A 25,624-nucleotide genomic window follows, 5' to 3' on the forward strand; every position below is an offset into this window, starting at 1 on the left:
CATTTGTTAAAATGACTGTCTTTTACCCAATATATGTTTTTGCACCTTTGTAAAAGATCAGATGACTGTATCACTGCAGATTTGTCTCTGTGTCTTCTCTTATGTTCTTTTCAACTGTTTTTTTAATGCCAGTATCATACAGTTTTCATTATTCTACTTGCGTGATATCATTTGAAGTCAGGTATTGTAACGACTCAGGCATTTTTTTGGCTTAGAATTGCTTTGGTTAGTCTGGGTCTTTTATTCCTCCTGATGATTTTTAGGACTGTTTTTCTGAGTTCTATAAAGAAGCCATGGGTATTTTTTCATATTTTTTATTTATTCTTTTAAGTTTTACATGACAGTAAAATGTATTTTGACATATCAAACATACATAGAGTATAACTTTTCACTTTTGTGGTTGTTCATGATGTGGAGTTATACTGATCATGTATTCACATGTTTACATAGAAAAGTTAAGTCCAATTCATTTTATTGTCTTGCCTATTCCCTTCCCACCTCCCTTCCCTTCTTTCCCCTTTGCTAATCCAATGAACTCCTATTCTTCCCTCCCCACCCTCAACCCCAGTTTATTGTGAGTTAGCATCCACATATCAGGGAAAATATTTGGTCTTTGGTTTTTTGGAATTGGCTTATTTCATTTAGCATGATAGTCTCCAGTTCCATCCATTTGCTGGCAATTGCCATAATTTCATTCTTCTTTGTGTCTGAGTAATATTCCTTTGTGTATATGTACCACATTTTCTTCATCCATTCATCTGTTGGAGGGCACCTAGGTTGGTTCCACAGTTTAGCTACTGTGAATAGAGCTGCTATGAACATTGATGTCGCCACATCCCTATAGTATGCTGATTTTAAGTCCTTTGGGTATATGTCAAGGAGTGGGATAACTGAGTCAAATGGTGGTTTTCATTCCAAGTTTTCTGAGTAATATCTATATTGCTTTCCATAATGATTGCACCAATCTGCAATCCCACCACATCCTCGCCAACACTTATTATTATTTTTATTCTTGATATTTGCCATTCTGACTGGAGTGAGATGGAATTAAGTGTAGTTTTAACTTGCATTTCTGTAGTCGCTAGTGATGTTGAACATTTTTTTTTATTTATTTATCAACAATTTGTATCTCTTCTGTGAAATACCTATTCAGTTCCTTTGCATTTTTCAATTGGTTTTCTTGTTTGTTTGTTTGATTTGTTTTTTTTTTTTTTTTTTTTGGCGTTAAGTTTTTTGAGTTCTTTATATCTCCTGGAGAATAATGCTGTATCTGAGGTGCAGGTGGCAAAGATTCTCTCCCATTCTGTAGGCTCCCTCTTCATATTCTTGATTGTTTCCTTTGCTGTGAAGAAGTTTTGTAGTTTGATACAATCCCACTTATTGATTCTTGATTTGCTTCTTGTACTTTAAAAGTCTTGTTGAGGAATTTGGTTCCTAAGACAACATAATGGAGATTGGGGCTTACTTTTTCTTCTAGTAGGTACAGGGTCTCTGTTCTATGCCTATGTCCTTGATCCACTTCGAGTTGAGTTATGTGCAGGTGGGAGACAGGGTTCAGTTTCATTTTATTACATATGGATTTCCAGTTTTCCCATCACCATTTGTTGAAGAGTCTGTCTTTTTACCAATGTGTGTTTATGGCTCCTTTGTCTAGTATGAAGTAACTGTATTTATGTGGGTTTGTCTTTGAGTCTTCCATTTTGTACCATTGATCTATCTGTCTGTTTTGGTGCCAATACCATACCTTTTTTTTTTTTTTTTTTTATACTATAGCTCTGTAACATAATTGAAGTAAGGTCTGGTATTGTGAAGCATCCTGCTTCACTTTTCTTGCTAAGGATTACTTTGGCTATTTTGGGCCTCTTATTTTTTCAAACGAATTTCATGAGTGCTTTTTCTATTTCTATAAAGAATGTCATTGGAATTTTTAATTTTTATTTGTTCTTTTAGGTATGCATGTCAGTAGAATGTATTTTGACACATCAAATGGAAAATAACTTTCCATTCTTGTGGTTGTACATGATGTGGAGTTACACTGGTCAAGGATTCATTTATGAACAGAAAGGTTATGTCCAATTCATTCTACTGTCTTTCCTATTCCCCTCCCCCTTCCCTTCCCTTCATTTCCCTTTGACATCATTGGAATTTTAACAGAAATTGCATTAAATCTACATAGCACTTTTGGTAGTATGGTCATATTAATTCTGCCTATCCAAAAACATGGGAGATCTTTCCATCTTCTTTCTTAGTGTTCTGTAGTTTTCATTGTAGAAGTCTTTCTCTTTTATTAGATTGATTCCCAATGTTTTGTTTTTTTGTTTTTAAGGCTAGTGTGAATGGGATAGTTTTCCTAACTTCTCTTTCAATGGATTTGTTATTGGTGTATAGGAATGCAATTGATTTTAATGAATCAATTTTAAATCCTGCTACCTTGCCGAATTTGTTTGAGTTCTTGACGTTTTCTGGTGGAGTCGTTTTGAGTCTTCTAAATATAAAATCATGTCTTTGGCAAATAGGGATAGTTTTAGCTCTTCTTTTTTTCCTACTCATATCCCTTTAATTTTATTCTTTTGTCTAATTGCTCTGGTTAGAGTTTCAAGGACTATGTTGAATAGAAGAGGTGAACGAGGGCATCCCTGTCTTGTTCCAGTTTTTAAAGGGAACGCTTTCAATTTTTCTCTATATAGAATGATGTTGGCCTTGGGTTTAACGTATATACCTTTTACAATTTTGAGGTATGTTCCTACTATCCCTAGTTTTTCTGGTGTTTTGAACATGAAATGACACTATATTTTGTATGACCATCTTTTTAAATTAAATTTATTTTAAAAGTTGCAAGTTTATACGTATTTAATGGGTACCATGTAAAGCTTCAATATATGCATATGTTGTATAGTATTTAAATAAGATTAAAATATTTATCTCCTCAGATAATATAGCATTTATTTACAATGGAAATGTTCAAAATGCTTTCTTTAGCTTTTTTAAAATGTCCAGACATGCTCATTATCTCTAATCACCCTACTGTGCAATGATGCACCAGAACTTCTAGCTCCTAACTGTAACTCATCAACCTTTGATCAACCTTCCCCCTTCTTTATCTCACCCTAGTCTCCACTGCCCATGGTACCCTCCATTCTATTCTCAATGTCTATGAGATCAATGGTTTTAGATTTCCATATTAGTGAGATCACATGGTCCTGTGTCTCCAGGCCTGGATCAATCCATAATGATCTCCAGTTCCATCTATGCTCTTACAAATAACAAGACTTCTTTTTATGGCTGAATAATATTACATTATACCTATATACTACATTTTATTTATTTATTCATCCACTGATAGTTACTTAGGTTATTTTCATTTCTTGGCTATTATGAATCATGATGCACATTTATTTCACTTCCCTTGAATATATGGAACTTGGAGTACATTATGTAAGTGAAATCAACCATGCACAGAGAGAAAAATATGTCCTTGTCTCTCTTATATGTGGCTTCTGAATTGGATGGAACACATAGGCAGTAGAACAGTGGTTGCCAGAGGTGGTGGGCATGCAGTGATGGGCACACACAGGACAAAGGTATACACTGCAGTCATGAAGGATGAATAAGTCCAGAGACTGATGTACACCATGAAGCCTAGCTAATAACATTTATCATCTGATGGAAATTTCTGAGAGAATAGATTTGAAGTATTCTGGAGACACATATAAAAGTAACTATGTAGGATGATGGGTGTGTTCTTTGGCTTGACTGTAGTTGTCATTTAACTCTGTATGTGTACATAAAAACGAGTTGCACACTTCAAATATATACAAGGGAAAAAAAGACAACAAACAACCTAATTTAAAATGTGCAAAAGATTTGAAGAGACATTCAATGGAAGATTAACAGATAGCAAACAAGTAAATAAAAACATGGTCAATATCATAAGTCATTAAGGAAATATAGAGTAGAACCACAATGAGATACTGGTACAGACATGAGGAAGACTAAAATCAAAAGGGACTGACATACAAGTGTGGATGATGATATGAAGGAATTGGGAGTTCACATAGACTGCTGCTGGGAATTTCAAGTGGTACAACAACTTTGGAAACAGTTTGGAATTTTCTTTCAAAATGAAGCATGCATTTAACAATTGATAAACATTTCATCCCAAGTTCTTTACCCAAGTCAAAGAAGAACAATGTCATACGAAGATCTGTACACAAAAGTTGCTAGTAGGTTTATTTATAATAACCAAAAACTGGAAACAATTCAAACATTCATCAGATCCCTTGATTGAGGTTGTAACCTGTGAGATTGTTTATGCTCAACAAGAGAATAGCACAGACTAGCTGTGAGCATCAGACCAGCTGAAATAGTTCTGAGTCTCCTCTGTGAATTTCAGATCAGGTATGGGTATCTGGGAATGCTTTTCCCCTCACCTAAGATTTAAGATGTAAGATTTTCCTTGGCCACATGGTAGGCACACTTAGGGGAGTTACAGACGGTATTATTCCTAGGTTGGTTAATCAATCTATCAGTTATTTATCGATAGTTCATTCCACTTGTGAGAAGTTTGAAGTAAACAAAAGATACTATATTTTAATGTTTAAAAAACAACCAAAAAATATAGAAATTAAGGAATGCCCCAAGGGAAGAAAATAACAAGCACAGAGCTGTCTCTCAACACTCTTCTCCTTGAGAACCAATATATGGATCCTTAAGGATCAGGAGAAACAGACTAACTTACTGCCTGATGGTAGCTTATTAACCCTCTGCCCTTCAGTCAACTAAATCAAGGATACACATCACAGTCACCACCTGTCTCTCCTCCTGGTTATGGCTAAAAAGACCATCACTGCTCTCAAAGAAAATAAAAAGGAAACTTCTGAGAAGCTTCAGTTTGGGATTCTCTCTGCTGATACAGGTAATAACATGATAGAGTGTTTAGAAGAGTAAAAAGACATTCATATAGTTTCAGAATCTTGTAGTCTTAACCCCAGTTCTCTTTGAATTTACTGTGGTCATACACAGACTACCAATTTCTTACACTCTTTTTTATCTTTTTTGTCAATACTGGGGATTAAACCCAGGAGTGTTCATCTGAACTATATCCCAGCCCCGTTTTTATTTTATTTTTGGGACAGGGTCTCACTAAGTTGCCCAGGTTGACCTTCAACTTACCATCCTTCTGCCTCAGCCCTCCCAGTAGCTGGAATTACAGTTGTGTACCAGTGAGCCTGACTTTTTAAACCTTTACTAGTCAGACACTGGCCAAGGTACTTCCCCACACATTTTCTCTTCAGAATATTTATGATAGTACTTTTAAAAGTCACAGTTTTGCCCTCTTTTGTTGGTGCATTGCAATTATACATTATTTTGGGATTCATCATGCCGTATTTGATCAACCTCATTCCTCACTACCTTCCCTGTCCCTTCTTCTCATCCCTTCCCCTCACTGCTTGCTCTACTCTGCTGATCTCCCTTCTATTCACATTACTGAATTATTATTTTAATTAGTGCATTTAAAATTTTAAATGTACATATGTGTGTGTGTATGTGCAGATTCATTGTGATATATTTGTACATGAATACAATTATGTCCATTTTATACCTAAAGATATTAAGCATTAACTTCCTGTAACTGGTAAGAAAGTTCTTGACATTAATTCAGGGATTTTTTCTATTAGACACAGTTGTCCATCATTTACCATCAATCTGGACAATCTTGCTTTTTAAAGATATTTTCTAGAAACTCATTACCCAGAATCACAGATGTGGTCGTCCCCTCGCTGAATTTGTGCAAACTAGCTAGAGGAGGGAACTGAAATGCCATAAGTCTTTTCTGGACTGACTTTAGCCTGGGGGCACAGGGTCAGGTACCAAGACTTCCACTGTCCTGAACCTTGAGGGAAAATTACAATATCCAGGATTTGCCTTTCTCAAACACTATGATACAACCTGTCTCAGGCATACCTGTTTCAACATTTCTGAGTTTGATTATTTAAGGAGTACTTGAAACACCCCCCCCCAAAAAAAAGCAATTGCTCTTGTTAGTCAAAAAATCCATGTAGCCTGGGTCCATAAATTCAATATTGTATCTGTGTTCACAGAACCCTCTAGAGCTGATGCACAGTGAATCAGCTAGACATTTTTGTTTTATTTTATTGTTTTGTTTTGTCTTGTCCTGCTGTGCTTTTCTTCAGTGCTGGAAATGCAACCCAGGTTGTCTCACATACTAGGCAAGTACTGTACCACTGAGCTACATGCTCAGCGTAGACTTTTTTGTTTTAGGATGGTTTGTTTTCTTGACAACTCCAGCTCCGACTTGTGGCAGGTAAATATCATAGTTTCTTCTGCACAGAGAGGATAAGTAATAAAAGGTGAGGAGCAATGCATTCTGGCTAACTATAAAATAGTATTGGCCCACCCAGAATGGTTTACACATTTTCCCTGTTCTCTAAACAGTTGTGCAAGACTTTCTGGCATGAAACTACTCTGAAAGAGTTAATAGAGTGATAATCTGAATTTAGGACAAGGCAGTGGGAAAAAAAAAGAGAAGTGCAGAAGTCATATTTTATCAACAGAAGCAGCAAGTATCACTAACAAATTGGATGTGAGGGGCCAGAAAAAGAAACAATAAAATAGGGGTCTATGGGGGCTAAAATGTAGGTCAGTGGTAGAGTGCTTGCCTAGCATGTGCAAGGCCCTAAGCTCAAGCCACAATACTGCAAAAACAAAGAAATAAAAAAAATAGACCACAGGGGTAAAGTTCTTGAACATTAACAAAACCATTCAGTGCTGAAAATAATTTTAAATAATTAGAAAAGTGATTATCTCAAAACATTACCATTTAGAAACATCCTAAAAAACACCTTGATTCAAATGCTCAATCATAATTAGTAATTTATTTTGTAAAGAACTGATTTTTTCCTTTAGTCAATACCTAACCTATAGATCAAAAAACGGATTTTTTTTAACTTTATGTAATTTAAAATCCATAAATCACCTTTATCTGTTACAGTAAATTTTCTCTCAAATCACTTCTTTCATTTATTAGCAGTTAAAAGGACTCTCATGGCTCCAACATTTATTAATGACCTCATTCAAAACTAAGATTTTTGATTAAATAGCTACTTTAAACTGCCTTCTTAATATTTCATTCTAAAATGGAATAATTAATGCAAAATTTATTAGATATTTTTACATCTGGTTTAAATTCACCTTCAAAAGAAATGAGTATTTGAGATCTTGAAACCTAATCTTAGTCTAAGTCATATGTCCTTAAAATCAGAGTCAAAGAGAACTTAGAAAATGTAAGTTTTTAATGCAAGGAACAGGAACATGCTCTTTCCACAAAAGGACTGAGGCAATATACATTAAGACATGAACCAGCAGCATCTTGGAAAATTTTATTGGACACATGAGTGTACCTGTCATGGAAGTCAGATAAAATCTAGAACTACATCTAGGAAGGAACACTTTTTCAAGCATATTATAAGTTCTAAAATATTAATCAGTCTTCTAGTCTCCTTCCAAATAACAATACACTGTAATCAACAGACTTTCCCATCACCACCTGCAATTTGTCCAGGGAAATCTTACTGGTTTTCAATATTCCAAGTAGATTATTGTCAGACTCCTTGGATAACTATGCAAACTTTCAAGATGACTGACTGATTAATAGATGATATATTCCAGAAAAGTGGAAAATATATATTTTTCATGTTTCTTCTGCATGTGCCATTTATAAAGGATTGTTGTTATTTTTTATAAAGTTATTATGCAGAAGTATAATTATCCTAGTTACTCTACCTAGAGGTGCTCTTAAGCTGTGGTTGGGAGAAGAAAAAAAATGTCTCTTCCTTTCAAGTTAAAATTTCCTTAAATTAAATCAATAATGATAGTTTCCACATTTGGTATAAATGGGATAAGAAATAATGGACTCTGCAAATTTACCTTCTCAACCCAGAAAATAAAAAAAATCTGTTTCAACAAGAAGAAATTAAGGCTGATTCTGTCCCTCTGCTACACCTGCCACCCAGGGCCGGAGAACTCTTTTAAGAAGAGTAAGAGGCATCTGCTTCCTAAAATTAATTTGAGTGTTTTACTCCTGAAATTGGTAGACTGCAAATAGCATAAATCAACAAGCTAGTTAACTATTGCAAAGAAACAAGTGATTCCAAATAGTCCCAAATGTCCCCTCTTCCACAGTCAAACAATTTGAATCGGTTTTACTTCGAATAGATATATTTCTTTGGGAACTGAAAGACTGCATTTGTTCACTCATTTTATGAATAATTATTGGAAATTCTCTAGGTGTAAAGCATTCAGTTAATTACCAGTCACTTCTAATAAAGTAACTTCTCAGGAAAATTGACATTAAGCCCATGGCAAAGTGATATTTAAATCTTGCTACACAGGAAGATGTTCCTGAGTGAACCAATTCAAAGAACTCTTGGTAGAGGCATATAGGAAAAGAAACAGGTACAGTAAGGAAATACCTGGTTTAAATCATAGGGCTGATCACAAGGCTCATGAAAATGGATAATGAACTTCCCAGAGTGGCTGAAAATTTTATTCTGCATTCAACTGTTCTCCTAACCCAGGGTTGGTAACTGTTTTCTTTATCATTCCTGTAATAGTTTCTCTTGACAATGGAGCAGTTTTGATGGAACCACCTACTCCTAAAGAAATACTGCCAGGGAGAGAGTGTTCCCCATGGCCACTAGAAGAAAGAAAAGGAGAGAAGTTGTTACAATGCAGTTCAGTCTACATGACATTCCCCAGGCTCTCACATAGACCTGAGCATTAGAGGAGAACATGGACAATCTAATCTCTGATGTACTGCCACTCTGATGAGAGTGCAGAACAGTGCAATAATCAATGGACAACTGTGTACCTTAATCTACCAGAGTAGAAGGCATGCTGTCCCTACACAAGTGCATTTACAAGTGAACCAGGAAAGATGAACTATATGGCAAAAGTAACATCGCTCCTTAAGACTCAAATCATAACAATAACTGGAAATAAAGCTTTCAACAGTGGAATGATTAATTAAGTTGTCGCTTATTCATACAATGTAATTGTATAGTGCAGTGAAAATGGACCACCTGCACAAACATGTAACAACATGAATTTCACAAACTTACTGACAAATGAAAGAAACAGCCCAAAGTCCAAAAGTGCAGTTTCATTTGTGCAAAGTATAAAAACAGGGAAAAAAACAAGAACATTGTTTAGGAGTACATACTTAGTTTATAAATTATACAGAAAAACAAGGAAGCAACCACCATAAGGAAAGAAGAGTGTCAAAACTGGAGCAGAGAAGCAGAGATATTGATTGACATGGAGCATGAGGGGAGAGTTCAGGTATAAGTGATGTGCTATTTCTTGAGCTCAGTGGTAGTTGCAGTGGTGTTTTCTTTATAATAACTTATTAAGCTATATATTTATATACTATGCATGTTTCCATACATTTAAGTAAAGAAAACTCTATCCAGTGATACCCACTAACTTCTAATGTCATTAAACAGGACAATATTTCAGGATTAGAGAAAAAGCTGTCTATTGCTGTTTAAATGTTTATTGCATTTCTGAAGATGAATAAAAAAACATCTGGGTTGTTATTTGTCCTCTGCACTGTTGTTTGGTAATTGCAGGTGCTTTTACAGCTCACAGACACATGACCTTCAGCTCCCCCAGCAACTCCAGCACCATCACTGGCTTCATCCTCCTGGGCTTCCCTGGGCCCAGGGAGGAGCAGATCCTCCTCTTTGTGCTCTTCTCCACTGTCTACCTCCTGACCCTCATGGGCAATGGTTCCATCATCTGTGCTGTGCACTGGATCAGAGACTCCACACCCCCATGTACTCCTGCTGGCCAACTTCTCCTTCCTGGAGATCTGGTATGTCACCTCCACGGTCCCCAACATGCTGGCCAACTTCCTGTCTGACACCAAGGCCATCTCCTTCTCTGGGTGCTTCCTCCAGTTCTATTTCTTCTTCTCCTTGGGCTCTGCAGAATGCTTTTTCCTGGCAGTTATGGCATTTGATCGGTACCTGGCCATCTGCAGGCCCCTACACTACCCTACTCTTATGACTGGGCGTCTCTGCAACATCCTCGTGGCCACCTGCTGGACACTTGGTTTCCTCTGGTTCCTGATTCCAATCATTGTCATTTCCCAGATGTCCTTCTGTGGATCCAGGATTATTGACCACTTCCTGTGTGATCCAGGTCCTCTGTTAGCCCTTACATGTTCCAGAAACCCTGTTATAGAGTTGACAAGCTCCACCTTAAGCTCCCTACATTTATTTATCCCCTTTCTCTTCATCATGGGGTCTTATGTCCTCGTCCTCAAAGCTGTATTGAAGGTCCCATCAGCAGCTGGAAAAAGAAAGGCCTTCTCCACCTGTGGGTCTCACCTGGCTGTGGTCTCACTCTTCTACCGCTCAGTAATGGTTATGTATGTGAGTCCAACATCTGAGCATGAAGCTGGGATGCACAAGATTGTGACTCTGTTTTATTCTGTCTTTACTCCTCTCATTAATCCTGTCATATATAGTCTGAGGAACACTGATATGAAATGTGCAATGAAGAAATTACTGGGGATATTACCTTAAGAGTCTGTTTAAAAGATTGTGATTCTGATTTCATCTACTTTTTTATTTATTTATTTTTTATTGTAAACAAATGGAATACAACTTGTTTCTCTGTTTGTACATGAAGTAGAGGCATACCATTTGTGTAATCATACATTTACACAGGGTAATGGTGTTTGATTCATTCTGTTATTTTTTTTCCTTCCCCCAACCCCTCCCCACCACTCTTTTCCCTCTATACAGGCCCTCCTTCCTCCATTCTTGCCTCCCTCCCACCCCCCATTATGTATCATCATCCACTTATCAGTGAGATCATTCGCCCTTTGGTTTTTTAAGATTGACTTTTCTCACTTAGTATGATTTTATCTTCTCTTTAAAAAGAAAATTAACTGATGTCATTCAGAAAATTGTTCATATTGGTTTTTTACATATTTTATTTATTTATGTATTATTTGATTTATTTATTTTTTATTTTATTCATTTTACTTATTTATGTATTTTTAATTTCTTTATTATTTTCTACAATGTGTGGGCTACCAGTTTTCTGAAATATGTACAAATTTTACAAATGATAAAGTCATCAATTTAAAAAATTTAGTCAAACTCATTGGGGAAAATAAAGTTAAAAACAAATCTGTCAACACAGAAAACTTCCAGTTTTTTTTATTGAAAAGCAATAAACCAGAATTCAGTATTCAGCATGGACAATCCAATAAATTGATTGACAACTTGGAAGTTAGCCCACCAGAGTCAGGCTCCTTCCCTCCCACAGAAACTTGGAAATGGAAGCTGTGTCTTCCTTGATGATTACATGTCAAGACACCCTCCCTGTTCCTTGAGAAAGACATAAACTGGCATAGTTTCTAGAGAGGACATTTTCCAGATATCTATCAAATTAACTGGAGTTCCCTTTCAAGTGCAATTTCACTCTTAGATATTTATCTTACAGTGTATAAACATAAGAAAAGTGGCACACATGCAAGAATATTGACTGCTGTTTCTAAGAGCAAATAATTGGAACCATCTAAATTCCCATTAATTAGGTGAATTATTGAATACCCATGAAACAGAAAACTATAAAACTTTTAAATGAGGCTCTGTACATGTGAAAATTATCCCCAAGACAAATTGTTAAAAGAAAAGCAAGATGAAGGAAATCTTTATCCTGGGCTCCTTAATGAAGAAAGACTATACAGATATGCATGTATTTATGTTCATAATGCATAACATGTTCTTGCGGAAAAAAGAGAGAGATAGAAGAAGTGGGGCACAGTGGCACATATTGGTAACCAGGACTTGAGAGGCTGAGGCAGGACAATTTCAAGTTCAAACCAGCCTCAGATACTTAGCAAGACCCTCCCTTAAAATAAAAATTTGAAAACAGGTTGGCATGTGTCTCAGTAGTTGAACACACCTGTACCAAAAAAACCCCGGTTCCAAAAAAAAAAAAAAAAAAAAAAGAAAGGAGGTTGAGGGAGGAGGAGAAACTAGTAACAATGATTACTTTGAGGAAAGAGACACATTTTCACTATATATGCTTTTATATTTTTTAGATTTCTTTTATGTGCAATTAATTGCATTGAAACATACATTAAAATAGCATTTAATGTAAGAATTTAAAAAAAAAACTTCTAGAACTGTACCATTATAAAATTAAAACCAGAGAAACATTTCTTCAAAATTGTTTGAGAAACCAGGAACACGGCTGATTATTGATAGAAAATGAAAAAATAAGAAATCTGGTGAAATCTTGGTATCATCTCACTCAAGTTCTCTGTGTTGGGACAAAGGGAAAACGTTTTCATCCTCTGATGACCCATAAGAATAAGTAAACTATGAAAAATTGAAAGTGGTTTTTTTTCTTATAATTTTATGTTATCTTCCTCCATGGTCACTTAGTCATTTTTAAAAAATAGACATATTCAATGTTCTAGGCATGAGATAGTGATTAAATCATTTATTTATGATTTATAAGTGAATTTATGAATGAATAAGACACTATCTCCTTCCCTGTGGGGCTCATAAACCCATGGTAGATAAACAAGTTGCTCTACAAACAAAGAATTACAGTTGCTGTGGAGCAAGTAGAAGAATGGCACAAATAAAAGCCCAGAGTACTAAGGGGTGACAATGCATATAGCTGGTCACTCTCCGTGTACCAATATATCACAATACACAAAACAGAAGTGTCCCCAGAATGTGTCCACATGGCGTTGTGCCAACATGATTCACAATTGACCACTGATTTATTAATGGATATCCTTCATCAGAACAATAAGGCTCTGAAACGTAACAGATTACCAGTTCAACAAATAGATACAGGTACACAGGTAGATGTAAGAGAAATAGGGTGCAATAAGAAAATATGTCATTTGGTATCCCAATATAAAAGCTAATCTCCAAAGGATATCAAAGTGCAAATATTTATGCTGATATTTAAAGCATTGTACTCAGAACTTATTTTCCTCTGAGCCAGAATCACATCATTTGAACTGTACCTTGTGTATTTAACCTGATTTTTATGGATTCAATATTTAACTTTCTTTTTAACTCAAGGGACATGCTGACACCTTCTGTTTAAGGAAGACTTATGCACTAGTTTTTTCACCCACAATAAAAAAAAAAATAGCTTGCTCTTTTCTCAACATAAAAATCATAAATATTAGGCTGGGGTTGTGGCTCAGCGGTAAAACCCTTGCCTGGCATGCATGAGTCACTGGGTTTGACCGTCAGCACCACGTGAAAATGAATAAGTAAAATAAAGGTGCTATGACCATCTACAACTAAAAAAAATTTTAAAAATCAGTGGGACATTGTACAGACTGTTCTAGTAATTCCTTTGTTTATTCCCTGCTATTCCCCACCACCATCACTTTTCCTTCAGTCTATTTCTTACTCCACTCCTTCCATCTTTGCTAGATAAACAACACTGATAACCCAGGATGTACTTATACTTAATATAAGTGCATGCTTATACTCCATGCTTCTAATTATATATAAATATTTATTATCATATATTCGGAGGTTTGGGTTGTTTGTCTTATAAAAATCAAATAATGCTACATAGACTTCTCCCCATCTTGCTTTTGCATTTAACCTTACAATATGCAAATCCCTCCAAGGTAAGATTAAGTATACAAAATAGTTTTGCTTTTAAAATAGACCAAAGATGGATAATAAACAAAATCAGGGTCTTTCAACAAAGCATGACAAACTGGAAAGGAAGTAGAATAGAGGGAAGAAGACCAAAAATAAAGTGTCTCGGTTACCAAAAAAAAAAAAAAAAGAAAAGAAAAACTGGCTAGCATATGGAAGACTGTACAAGCAACTTTAAAAAATCATAGTAACTATGCCAGCCAGTTCACAATGTGCTGAAGTTCAACTTGCTCTTCAGTCATTCAAGAATTGTGCAACCTCAAACAACTAATTTAAACCTCTAGGCCTCAGTTTCCTTCCCTACAAAAAGAAACAGAACATTTGCCCTATCTAAATCATGGATAATCAAATATGATTAACTCCTACACAACAGCAACTTGAATCATTGTAATTATACAATATTGCCTTATATTAAGCAAAAATTAGAGGGACTCAGTCAACTTTTTTTTTTTTAATTTTTTTTTATTGTAAACAAATGGGGTACATGTTGTTTCTCTGTACATGGCATAAAGGCATACCATTTGTGTAATCATAAATTTACATAGGGTAATGTTGTTTGATTCATTCTGTTATTTTTTCCCTTCTCCCCCACCCCTCCCACCCCTCTTTTCCCTCTATACAGTCCTTGCTTCCTCCATTCTTGTCCCCCTCCCTAACCCTAACTCTAACCCTAACACTAACCCCTCCCACCCCCCATTAAGTGTCATCATCCACTTATGAGCGATATCATTCTTCCTTTGGTTTTTCACAATTGGCTTATCTCACTTAGCATGATATTCTCCAGTTTCATCCATTTACCTGCAAATGCCATAATTTTATCATTCTTTATGGCTGAGTAATATTCCATTGTATATATATATATCACAGTTTCTTTATCCATTCATCAATTGAAGGACATCTAGGTTGGTTCCACAATCTGGCTATTGTGAACTGAGTAGCTATGAACATTGATGTGGCTGTATCTCTGTAATATGCTGATTTAAAGTCCTTTGGGTATAGGCCAAAGAGTGGGATAGCTGGGTCAAATGGTGGTTCCATTCCAAGTTTTCTAAGGAGTCTCCACACTGCTTTCCAGAGTGGCCGCACTAATTTGCAGCCCCACCAGCAATGTATGAGTGTACCTTTCTCCCCACATCCTCGCAACAACTGTTGTTGCTTGTATTCTTGATAATCGCCATTCTAATTGGGGTGAGATGGAATCTTAGGGTGGTTTTGATTTGCATTTCTCTTATTACTAGAGATGTGAACATTTTTCCATATGTTTGTTCATTGCTTGTAGATCTTCTTCTGTGAAGTGTCTGTTCATTTCCTTAGCCCATTTGTCGATTGGATTATTTGCATTCTTGGTGTAGAGTTTTTTGAGTTCTTTATAGATTCTGGAGATTAAGTCACTTCTTATTAGACTTGAACATCTAGTGTGGGCTGTTTAATCAATCTCCTAAACCAATCACTTAAAGATAAATTCCTGGGAGGAAAAAAAAGGACAATACAGAAAAGATATTTCAGCTGCTAGTGTGGTAATTTGCCACCAGAATTTGATTTTTCAGAACTGTTACTAATTTATCCAGAGAGATGTTAATTCACCTTTGTTTAATCTTATTTCCATTTAAATGTTTTATCAACTTAGTTAAATAACGATTTACCTAGTATGTACAAGCTTCTGAGTTCAACCCCAGAACTGAAAAAAAAAAAAAAGTAAATAATCAGGAAACTAGAGAGACCATTAATAAGTCACTAAATTCACCACTTTGATATCACATTAACATATCAAAAAACATTTGAATAACTTGGTTCTGATACTTCTCTGGGCTCCTTCCATAGCCATATTATTTGTCTAATAGCCGTCCTGGGACATCCATCAGCAGTTAATGTCATTCACTCAGCCTGGAGTAGGAAGGGAGGATGTCTCCACACACCCCTGCTCTAACTAGCCCTTGACCACATGGCTAATCAGAGAACCTATTCACCAAATGTTGCTAGAGGAGAGAGAGAAGAAGAGGGGAGTTGGAAAGGTCATTGAAAACTGAATATTTCAAAATACTCAGGAGTTAGAGCCTCATTTCACTTCAGCTTGGTGTAAGTGAGACTAAAGATAGCAGCTCTTCAGGCACTCCATTGTCAGATGAGTGTTCTCCCAACTTAAGAATATTTGTACATGAACACCTGGGGCAACTCAGTAACTCCCACACCATCACTTGCTCCACCATTCCTCTTGCCCACAGAGGTGTAAATCCTCCTCTTTGTCCCCTTTTCTATTATCCACCTCCTGAGAGTCATCGGACTGGTTCATCTGTGTCATCCACTGGATCAGAGACTCCACTGTTCCATGTAAGCCCTGCCTGCCAACTTCTCTTTCCTACGTATCTGCTCTCAGGGTTGGTGTTTCCAGGGTCAAACAGGAATGTGAGGGCCACAGGGCCTGGGCAGGGCAGTAACTGAAGGCCAGCCGTGACACGCACAAAGGGGACCGGTGAGGAGGTTCGAAGGTGGTGGTACATCCAAGGGGCTTGTAAGCAGGAGTCCTGGGCTCCTGCTGGAAATCTGACCATGGCGCATCCTCACCACCCTCCAGAACTCACAGCTGGGTGGTCCTGACCTCGCCATGAGGATGCTGCAGGTGCTGGTGTCCTGGAAGGCTTTCATTCAGGAGACAACAGCAGTGACACATACTGCCACTTCCGGATTGAGTTCCCGTATAGCTGGAAAACCAGATTGATAGGTAGCAGTTTGAATAAACAGTTCAAACTCTAATACAATCTTCTTATGCATGGAAATTCATTATGAGAAGGTTCTAAGGTCTCTAAATATATTCAAGAACAGAATGAGAAGATATATTCTCCTCATGGCTTCCTCCTGAAAGACCCTACTGAAAGAGGATTTTGAGTCTTTGAAATTAGTGTTTATGAAGACAGAGGTATAAGCTTTGGAAGATAAACCATAAAATTAAAGATCCCACTTCCAGCTGGGACACTCATCTACCCACTGGCTGATCACACAGTGTCCCTACCTCCTCTCCAGAGCATCAATCCTTTGTGTTGACTGCCTGAGCCACAGTGTCAATTACGTCAAGTACTAACTTTCCCAAAATTCCACATTTGGAGCATCTTCTAGTAGCTCAGCATCCACTTTGGGTCTCCATATTGTGTAGGACTCTGTAATCTTTTGATTACTAGCATTTCTTTTTTTATTATTCAAAGTGATTTAATAAAATATGCAGTGGTCAGCCCAACACAATGTTTATTTATTATCTGTCACCAGTAACAATAATTCTCTTCATTTCTTTGGTCAGTTTTCCAGGTGACTTTAGACTTCAATAAGTCATATCTCAGCCCGTATGCAGTCTTATTCCCCAAATTAATAAAAAGTCTTTTCTCCAGATGAGAGGAGGATAATGGTGGTTATGCTAATGCATTTTCCAGATTTCAAAGAACTATCATTTTGCCATGATTTAGATTCTAAGATTGATTTCTGTTGTTGTTTCTCAAAGCAAAGCTCATTGAAAAATAATTGATAATGTTATTTGTTTTATTATAAGTTATATGTAATTAAAGTAGTACTTAATGCAATTTCCAGTATTTCTCTTTGGAGACTTTTATGCTATTATTGAATTACTTTGAATGTTGGAAAGATGTGGTATGTGTTACTTGCTCATTACACAAATAATACACAAATCATCAAATACATATGTCCCTACTGTTTCCCTGAATGTGTAATAAGCAAGTATAATAAATATTTTATGGTTTTGTTATATTACTTAGGAGGAAAAATTGATAGGAATAAGACTTTATGTTACTAATTTTAAACCTACAGACCACCTTATCATTCATAGATTCCTCATACACATTATTCAGCACACAGAAATCATAATTGGTACAAGTAAGTTAAGTGACTTTAAAGTTAAACTCCAAAGTCTGAGTCAGTATTTCTAGCTATTATTTTGCTTGCATATTCCTAGTGTTTGTTTGGAGAAAGTTAAGAAATATATCAGGAGAGAATGAAGCAGTTAAAAGTTTTACTTTCAGAGATAGTGTAGGTGCTAACACAGATTTAATCTTTCAAATGTAATTTATTTTCTGGATTTGGTAGTTATTTTTAAAAATCCTATAAGTCTGTGATATTTTACTCGTAATCCTTTGATGCCCAGCACAGTGGTGCATGCCTGAAATTCCAGAGACTCAGGACGCTGATGCAGGAGGATTTCAAGTTCAAAGCCACCTCAGCAACTTAATGAGGTCCTAAGCAACTTAGCAAAACCCTGTCTCTAAAAATATTTTTTAAAATGACTGACGATGTGGCTCAGTGGTTAAGGGCTCCTGGCTTCAATACCCAGTACAAAAAGAAAAAGAGAAACTACTTAATTAGCCTGTTCCAGCCTGACAGTCTGCCTTTTAAATCCCTTGCTGTAACTTTACTAAAATATTAACACATTAGTAAAACTCTTCTTAAACAAAAATAATAAATAAATATCTGCCATCCCCTCCACTGTACCTAAAATGCTTACATTTCTTCATTTGACCAAGTTCATGCCTGACATCAGCTGTTTGACCATTTTCTTCCTCCTGGCAATTACGGCATTGGATGGTGGCTTTGCTGCTGTCATAGTCCCTTACAACTTCTACTATGCCAAGTTATTAATCATTTGATAAATATTTGGTTTTTGTTCATTTCTGATCTTACATCAGTACCTCCTACAAAAAGCCTTTGGGAAACTCCCAGTTTACTCACCAGGACTTCTGCTGGCTCTCACCTGATCCCCAGCACCAGTGATAAGATTCATCTGCTCGCCCTGATTATATGCTGTTATGATTCCCTTCCTCCACATCAGGGACCTTAGGTTTTGATCCTGGGAGCTTTATTAGGGGTTCATTAAGCAGATGTGCAACAAAGATTTGCTTCTGTGACTCCAACTTGGCCTTGGCTTTATTCTTTTATGATAATAATGATATATGTGAGGCTATCTTCATGGCATGAATATGGAATCTAATAGGCATTGTAATTTTCAACATTTCATTTCTAAACTAGTGTACAACCTTAAGAATAAGAGACAAGAGATGCATGAAGAAATTATCATAACATAAAATTCATGTCTTATAAAAGAAACTCATACTATGTCTGAGTCATTCCACTATCTTTCCTTTTCCTATACCTGCTCCCTTCCCTCCATTCCCCATTGTCAATCTGCTGCACTTCTATTCTTCCCTTTGCCCCCACCTCCTTATTGTGGGTTAGCTCCACATATCAGAGAACACATTTGACTTTTGGTTTGGGGGGACTGGCTTATTTCACTTAGCATGATATTCTCCAGACCCATTCATAATTTTATTCTTCTTTATGGCTGAGTAATATTCCATTGTGTATATGTACCACATTTTCTTTATTCATTCATCTGTGAAGGGCACCTAGGCTGGTTCCATAGATTCACTATTGTGAATTGAGCTGCTATAAACATTGATGTACTATGCTGATTTTCAGTCCTTTGGGTATATGCCAAGGAGTGGGATAACTAGGTCAAAGTTGGTTCCATTCCAAAATTTCTGAGGACTTTCCATACTGCTTTCCAAAGTGGTTGCACCAATTTGCAGTCCCACCAGCGATGTATGAGTATGCCCTTTCCCCACATCCTGACCAACATTTATTGTTACTTGTATTCTTCATCATTACCATTCTGACTGGAGTGAGATGAAATCCAGTGGTTTTAATTTGCATTTCTCTAATTGCTAGTGATGTTGAACATTTTTTCATATATTTGTTGACCATTCATATTTTTTCTTCTGTGAAGTACGTGTTCAATTCCTTTGCCCATTTATTGTTTGGGTTATTTGGGAGGTTTTTGGTTTAAGTTTTTTGAGTTCTTTATATATCCTGGAGATTAATATTCTGAGGTACGTAGCAAAGATTATCTCCCATTCTGTAGGCTCTCTCTTCATGCTCTTGATTGCTTCCTTTGCTGTGAAGTTTTTTAGTTTGATGCCATTCCATTATTGATTATTGATTTTACTTCTTATGCTTTCAGAGTTGTGTTTAAGGAAGTCAGTTCCTGAGTCGATATGTTGGAGTGTTGGTCCTATATTTTCTCCTAGTATGCGCAAGGTTTCTGATCTAATACCTAGGTCTTTGATCCTGTGTCCACTTTGAGCTGAGTTTTATTCAGGGTGAAAGATAGGGGTTAAATTTCATTCCACTGCACATGGATTTCCAGTTTTCCCAGCACTATTTGTTGAAGAGCCTATCTTTTCTTTCATGTGTGCTATTGGCATCTTGTCTAGTATGAGATAACTGTATTTTTGTGGGTTTGTCTCTGTGTCCTCTATTCTGTTCCATTGGGTTTTTTGCTTGTTTTTGTGCTGATACCATGCTGTTTTTGTTATGATAGCTCTACAGTTTAATTTTAGGCTTGGTGTTGTGATGCTTCCTGCTTTACTTTTTTCACTAAGGATTGTTTTGACTATTCTGGGTCTCTTATTTTTCCAAATGAATTTTATGATGACTTTTTCTATTTTCATGAAAAGTCATCAGAGTTTTGATGGAAAATTGCATTGAATCTGTATAGTGCTTTTGGTAGTATGGTGATTTTGACAATATTGATTCTGCTTATCCAAGAACATGGGAGGCCTTTCCATCTTCTAAGGCCAGTCTCAATTACTTTCTTTAGTGTTCTGTAATTTTCATTGTAGACATCTTTCTCCTCTTTTATTAGATTGATTCCCAACTCTTTATTTCTTTTAGAGGCTATGTGAATGAGATGGTTTTCTTAATTTCTCGTTCAGTTGATTTGTCATTGGATATAGAAATGCAATTATTTATGAGTTTTAATTTACTACTTTGCTGATTTCACTTATAAGTTTTACAATTTTTCTGGTAGAGTTTTTTGAGTATTCTAAATTTAGAATCATGTTGTCAGCAAATAGAGCTAGTTTTAGTTCTTCATTTCCTATTCATATCCCTTTTATTCTTTGCTTTTGCCTTTTGCTCTGGCTAGAGAATTTTAAGCCTAGGTTGAATAGAAGTGGTCAAGGTGGGCATCCCTATCTTGTTCCTGTTTGTAGAGGGAATGCTTTCAATTTTTCTCCATTTAGAATGATGTTGGCCTTGGGACAAATTGGCCACTTTTTAAATCAATGAGCCTGCAAAGGTTAGTACATTTTTGAAAATAACAAGGTTCTAAAGTATATGTCTAAAGCAAAATCATTCTTTTTTATAGAATTCTACAGATATCTTTTTTATAGAACTCCATGGATAAGAATTTTCATCAAAGTTAACTTCTATAGGTGGACCCAATACCTTTATTTTATTTTTATGTGGTGCTGAGGATCGAACCCAGGGCCTATGTGTGCCAGGTGAGCACTCTACCACTGAAACCACAACCCCAGCCCCAAAGTCAAACTTCCATATTTTGAAAATTAAAGTAACTGCCTCATAGTACAAATAAATAATAGAATGGAATAAGAACCATTGAACTTTAAATGGCAAGTACTTATCAGACTCTATACATGACTTTTAAAACATTTTTTTCCTAGAGAAAAATTAAAAATTGTTTTCAGTATCTGATCTGAGCTCATGAGATGAGCATTGAGTCAAATGGCTGGAGTCTGTAAACCCATAATAAACAAAAAGAAAAACAGAAGTTAGTTACACCCTGATCTTTGCCTGTGATTACTAACACTAGTGTGTTATGGTATACAAATGCCTTGAACTTTGTCCTTTAAAAGTAGCTCACTAAAATATAAATGAATAAGAATAATACTATGTGAATAGAATATTATCAACTCTTCTGAAGGTTTGGTTATCATTGATGCTGTTTTGTAACCTTTTTATGACGTTTCCCTGCAAGGGATATCTTTTACATAATCATTACCAGAAATATAAATTCAAGCCATAGGATTATTGAAAGTTGATTGACTTCTACAATAATAAATGGTGAATAGATGCCTGAGTCTACATAATATACTATTGACCACACTATGCACCTGTGTCATAATATCAATGATTTCCCAAATCTAATAAGAGGAACCAGAAGTGTTTGGAAAGACAAAAGAAGAAAAACATGTATAGAAACACATGGATATTCTTGCATGGAATTAATTTCTAAGCCTCTCCACACCTGAATTCAGCTCTTTGGATTATCACTCCACAGAGGTGGAGTGTCCTTTCAAATAAGGGTGATCTTTCATGTCTTTCATAAGGTGAAATGATTCACTCAACAAATATGTGACTGGAATTTGTGTGTGTGCCTAAATGTGGCTAGAGCATAGGATGAAAGCACAGGAAATTCTGAGGCAAGACTTTCAAAATAGGACAGTGTTGCTGTGTGGCAGGGGCCTCCCTACCCAGGATCCGGACTCTGAGTGTAATGCAATGGACTGAGGAAATCATGATGTTTAAGATAAAAATTCCTTCAAGGATTATGAAGGGACAAACTATGAGTCATACTTTCAAAACTGCACTTTTGTTGGGGAAGAAGAAAACTTGAAGCCCAATGGCAGCTTCTCTGTACCCTGCTGCAGAGTGGCCCTGCTATGGCCCCTCAAGTACCTTCAGGTGTGATAAGTGTCCCAAGAGAGGAGGTTTCCTCAGTAGAACTGTTGTGACTCAGAAGCTCTAACTGAAAGAAGAGAAAGGAGATCATCTAGCAGGCCATGGTGGTCTGAGAAGGGTGTGATTCCTGTTGTAAACACACAGACCAATTGGCCTGAGGTCCCTTACTCCCCAGTTCATCTCCTCTTCCTGCTAAGGATGGAAGATACATCCTCAGAACCACCAACTGAAATCAACTCATCAGAAGGCCAAAAAAATAAATTCCTGCAATACAGACACCTTCCCTGTATTTTGTTTGCATTGAGCATATGATAGGTATTCTGAAGAGATTCGGTGAGTGATTGACAGATCTATTGATGGCATCACTGGCCACCTCTGAGAGATTAAACCCAATAAAATAGGTATACTTCATCCCTCACTAGGGACTATCAAAGCAGAAAGGAAGGCACAAAGGTCTCCAAAGAAGAATGGAAGTTGTCAAGGGAATAACTAGTAGAGAGCTGTCTCTGGTACTGTTCTTCTAGAAGCAGTAAATGAATTCTCAAGGAGCAAAAGTCAGGCTTGCTTATAATCCCAGGATCCTACAACAATATATTCACTGATCCTCATCCCAACCTATTTTCACACCTTCTCCCCAGCTGTTATTACAAAGATAACTACCCCATTCCCAGAAAAACCTGCAAGAAGCTGATTGAGAAGTTTCACTTGGGATTCTCTTTTTTGCTTCAGGAAAGAAGGTAGTGTAGTATTAAATGAGAGAAAATATTAAAATATAACTGGAGAATCTATACCTCTGAAAAACAGTCTCCTGCTAACTCTACCATAGTTTTCCACAAAGCATCTACTATTCATTGTATGTCAGATACTGACAAAGTGTTTCTACCTTGTCAATTCTCTATCTCCTTCAGCGCTCATCATGACAACCCTTTGGGAAGGCATCATTATTTCCACTATACATTTGAGGAAACTATGTAGTAAGAAATAATTGGTTTGTAGAATTGCTATCATTGGGCAAGGTAAATGCTGAAATCCAAATTCCAGGGCTCCGTCTTCCAATCCAGCACTGCTTCTAATGTATCACAGCTGCCTACCACTTGCCAATAGTGGGTGACACTTATTGTCAAAGGAGTTCAAGAAAGAGCTTATACAATGGGACAGACAGCTGGATAGCACTGACTGGATATCAAGCATTTGACAAATATTACTTATTTAATCCTTGAAATACCATATTTAATCAGTGCTTTTACTCTCTCCACTTTCCAGAAGAGGAAACCAAAGCATTCAAAGGTTAAAAATTTGCCTAACATGTACAGCGGAAGAGGTGGAGGCAGGATTCACTCCTAAAAGAGATGGTCAAGCTCCACGGCATGTCATCTCCAGGCCAGGTAGGACAAAGGTTCTGCTAATATGCTTATTGTCTGGACTGGTTGCTGAGAGAGGTTAACTAGTAATACCAAGACTTCCACACCACCCTAGTCCCTAGGTCTGAGTTTCAGAAAAGAAGAAAGTATCAGTGAAAATTACCCAGATTGTTAAATTATCATCCAGAAATTGGCATGCATAGATGAACTTTGCACACACTACCTGGGCCACATCACCCTCTGCAGCCAACTCAGGAGGAACCTGTCAATTCACACTGTGACCTGTTAACCCAACATCTGCTTTCTATTCTTAGGTTGAACGAGAATTATCCTGAATAGTGTACCTTCATACGTAATTCCTACAATGTTCACCAAATTTTTCCTTCCCATAATTATACATCACTTCTAGATTTGCCAAGTCTAGCTGTCCTGTGTGGTCTGGAAAATCCCACATAAACACCTTAGAGGTGAATAATATTAAGAATTATATAGTACAATTCCATTTTACATTTAAGAAACTAATACACCAACATGTTTAAAACTATGTTAGTTCCATAAAGCAAGTTAGTTGTTTGATTTTTTTAAATGCCACTCTTCTACCCCATTGCCCATAATTTAGCAGTTAGAGAAATAATAAGCTAAAATGAAATGTTTTTCACTACTAAGAACATTCTATTTCTCGTAACCCCCTTTCAGATGAATTCTATGAAATTTCTATCAGCACTCTGTTAACTTCAGAAAATACAGACTTCGTAAATTACACATTCTTGAAACTTTTACTCATCTTTTTTGTTTGCTATTAGGTTCACATGTTATAAAAATACTTCTCATATGAATTATATTATTTTAAGACTTGGAACATATTTTTGCAAAATATCTTTGATTAATATGTACTTAAAGGATTTTATTATATTCCTTATTATACATGCATTTTCTAAGGCTTCTATGATAAACATGTTATTGTAAGAAAAATACTTTTAATAAAAGAGAGAACTGTTCAGTTATACAACCATTTGAAAACACTCAGTATGTCCTAGAAACTATAATAAAACAATGAATTTTTCAAACAAGGCACACCAGTAAGTGAAGAAATAAAATAGTTTCAGATTTTGATAAGTTCCAGAAAGAAAATACATAGAAAGTTACAAACACAGAAAAAGCAGAGAAGCTTACTTTTGATAAAGTTCTCCCTGAGGAGAGAATACCTGGGACACAAACTGAAGAAGGAGCTCCAGAAGAGATTTCCAGACCTGGTCAGAGAAGGATTTAGCTTATTCTGGAACTGAAAGAAGGCCCATATAACTGAAGAAATGTGAAAAGGGAGGCAGACAAGGAAAGAGGCAGGAAGAAGGGAGGAAGTTAGTAGAAATATGCAGAGGCCAGATTATTCAGGGGCCCATGCATCACAAAACTTGAATTTCATGCTAGGTTGAAGAAGGTACTAAATGTTTTTATGCAAAGAAATGACATGATCTGATCTACACTGATAAAAGGTCAGTGTGACTGCTGTATAGAGAAGGGGCAGTAAAGAAGCAGATAGGTCATTTGGGAAGCCTTTGTAGTGATCTAGTGAAATAATAGTGGTAGCTTGAACTCAGAGTAAGAGGCAGTGGCTGGAGAGAGAGAGAAGCAGATGGGTCAAGGCACATTCTGGAAATAGTCACTAGGATTTGCGACTGGGTTGTATATGAAGAATATGAGAAATGGAAGAGGGACAATGTTTGAAACGGGAAGGAGAAAGAGTCCTCAAATATTTACTCAACTATTCATCCATCTAGTAATAAAAATGTTAATTTTAACTTTCAGGTTACCTATTCAGGGGGTCTTAAGCTATACTTTTTCAGGTAGCTTTTCTCAGTAAATTTAATAATTCACTCATTATATGCATAAAGAATATTATTAGAGATGATGACTCCACAAGTTAGGTTAAATACGATCACTGTCCAATAATATTTTGGTGACATCAAAAAGTCCTGGAGGCAA

The 25,624-nt window shown here is 36.4% G+C and overlaps 2 pseudogenes; both read left to right on the forward strand.

Moving 5' to 3' along the window:
- Window positions 1-9,673: 9,673 nt before the first annotated feature.
- LOC124976420 (olfactory receptor 11G2-like) lies at window positions 9,674-10,610 on the forward strand (annotated as a pseudogene).
- A 5,737-nt stretch (window positions 10,611-16,347) lies between these two features.
- Window positions 16,348-16,679, forward strand: LOC124976421 (golgin subfamily A member 7-like; annotated as a pseudogene).
- The last annotated feature ends 8,945 nt before the right edge of the window (window positions 16,680-25,624 follow it).

This window comes from Sciurus carolinensis, chromosome 2 (assembly GCF_902686445.1).
Source record: "Sciurus carolinensis chromosome 2, mSciCar1.2, whole genome shotgun sequence".
Lineage (NCBI taxonomy): Eukaryota > Metazoa > Chordata > Mammalia > Rodentia > Sciuridae > Sciurus > Sciurus carolinensis.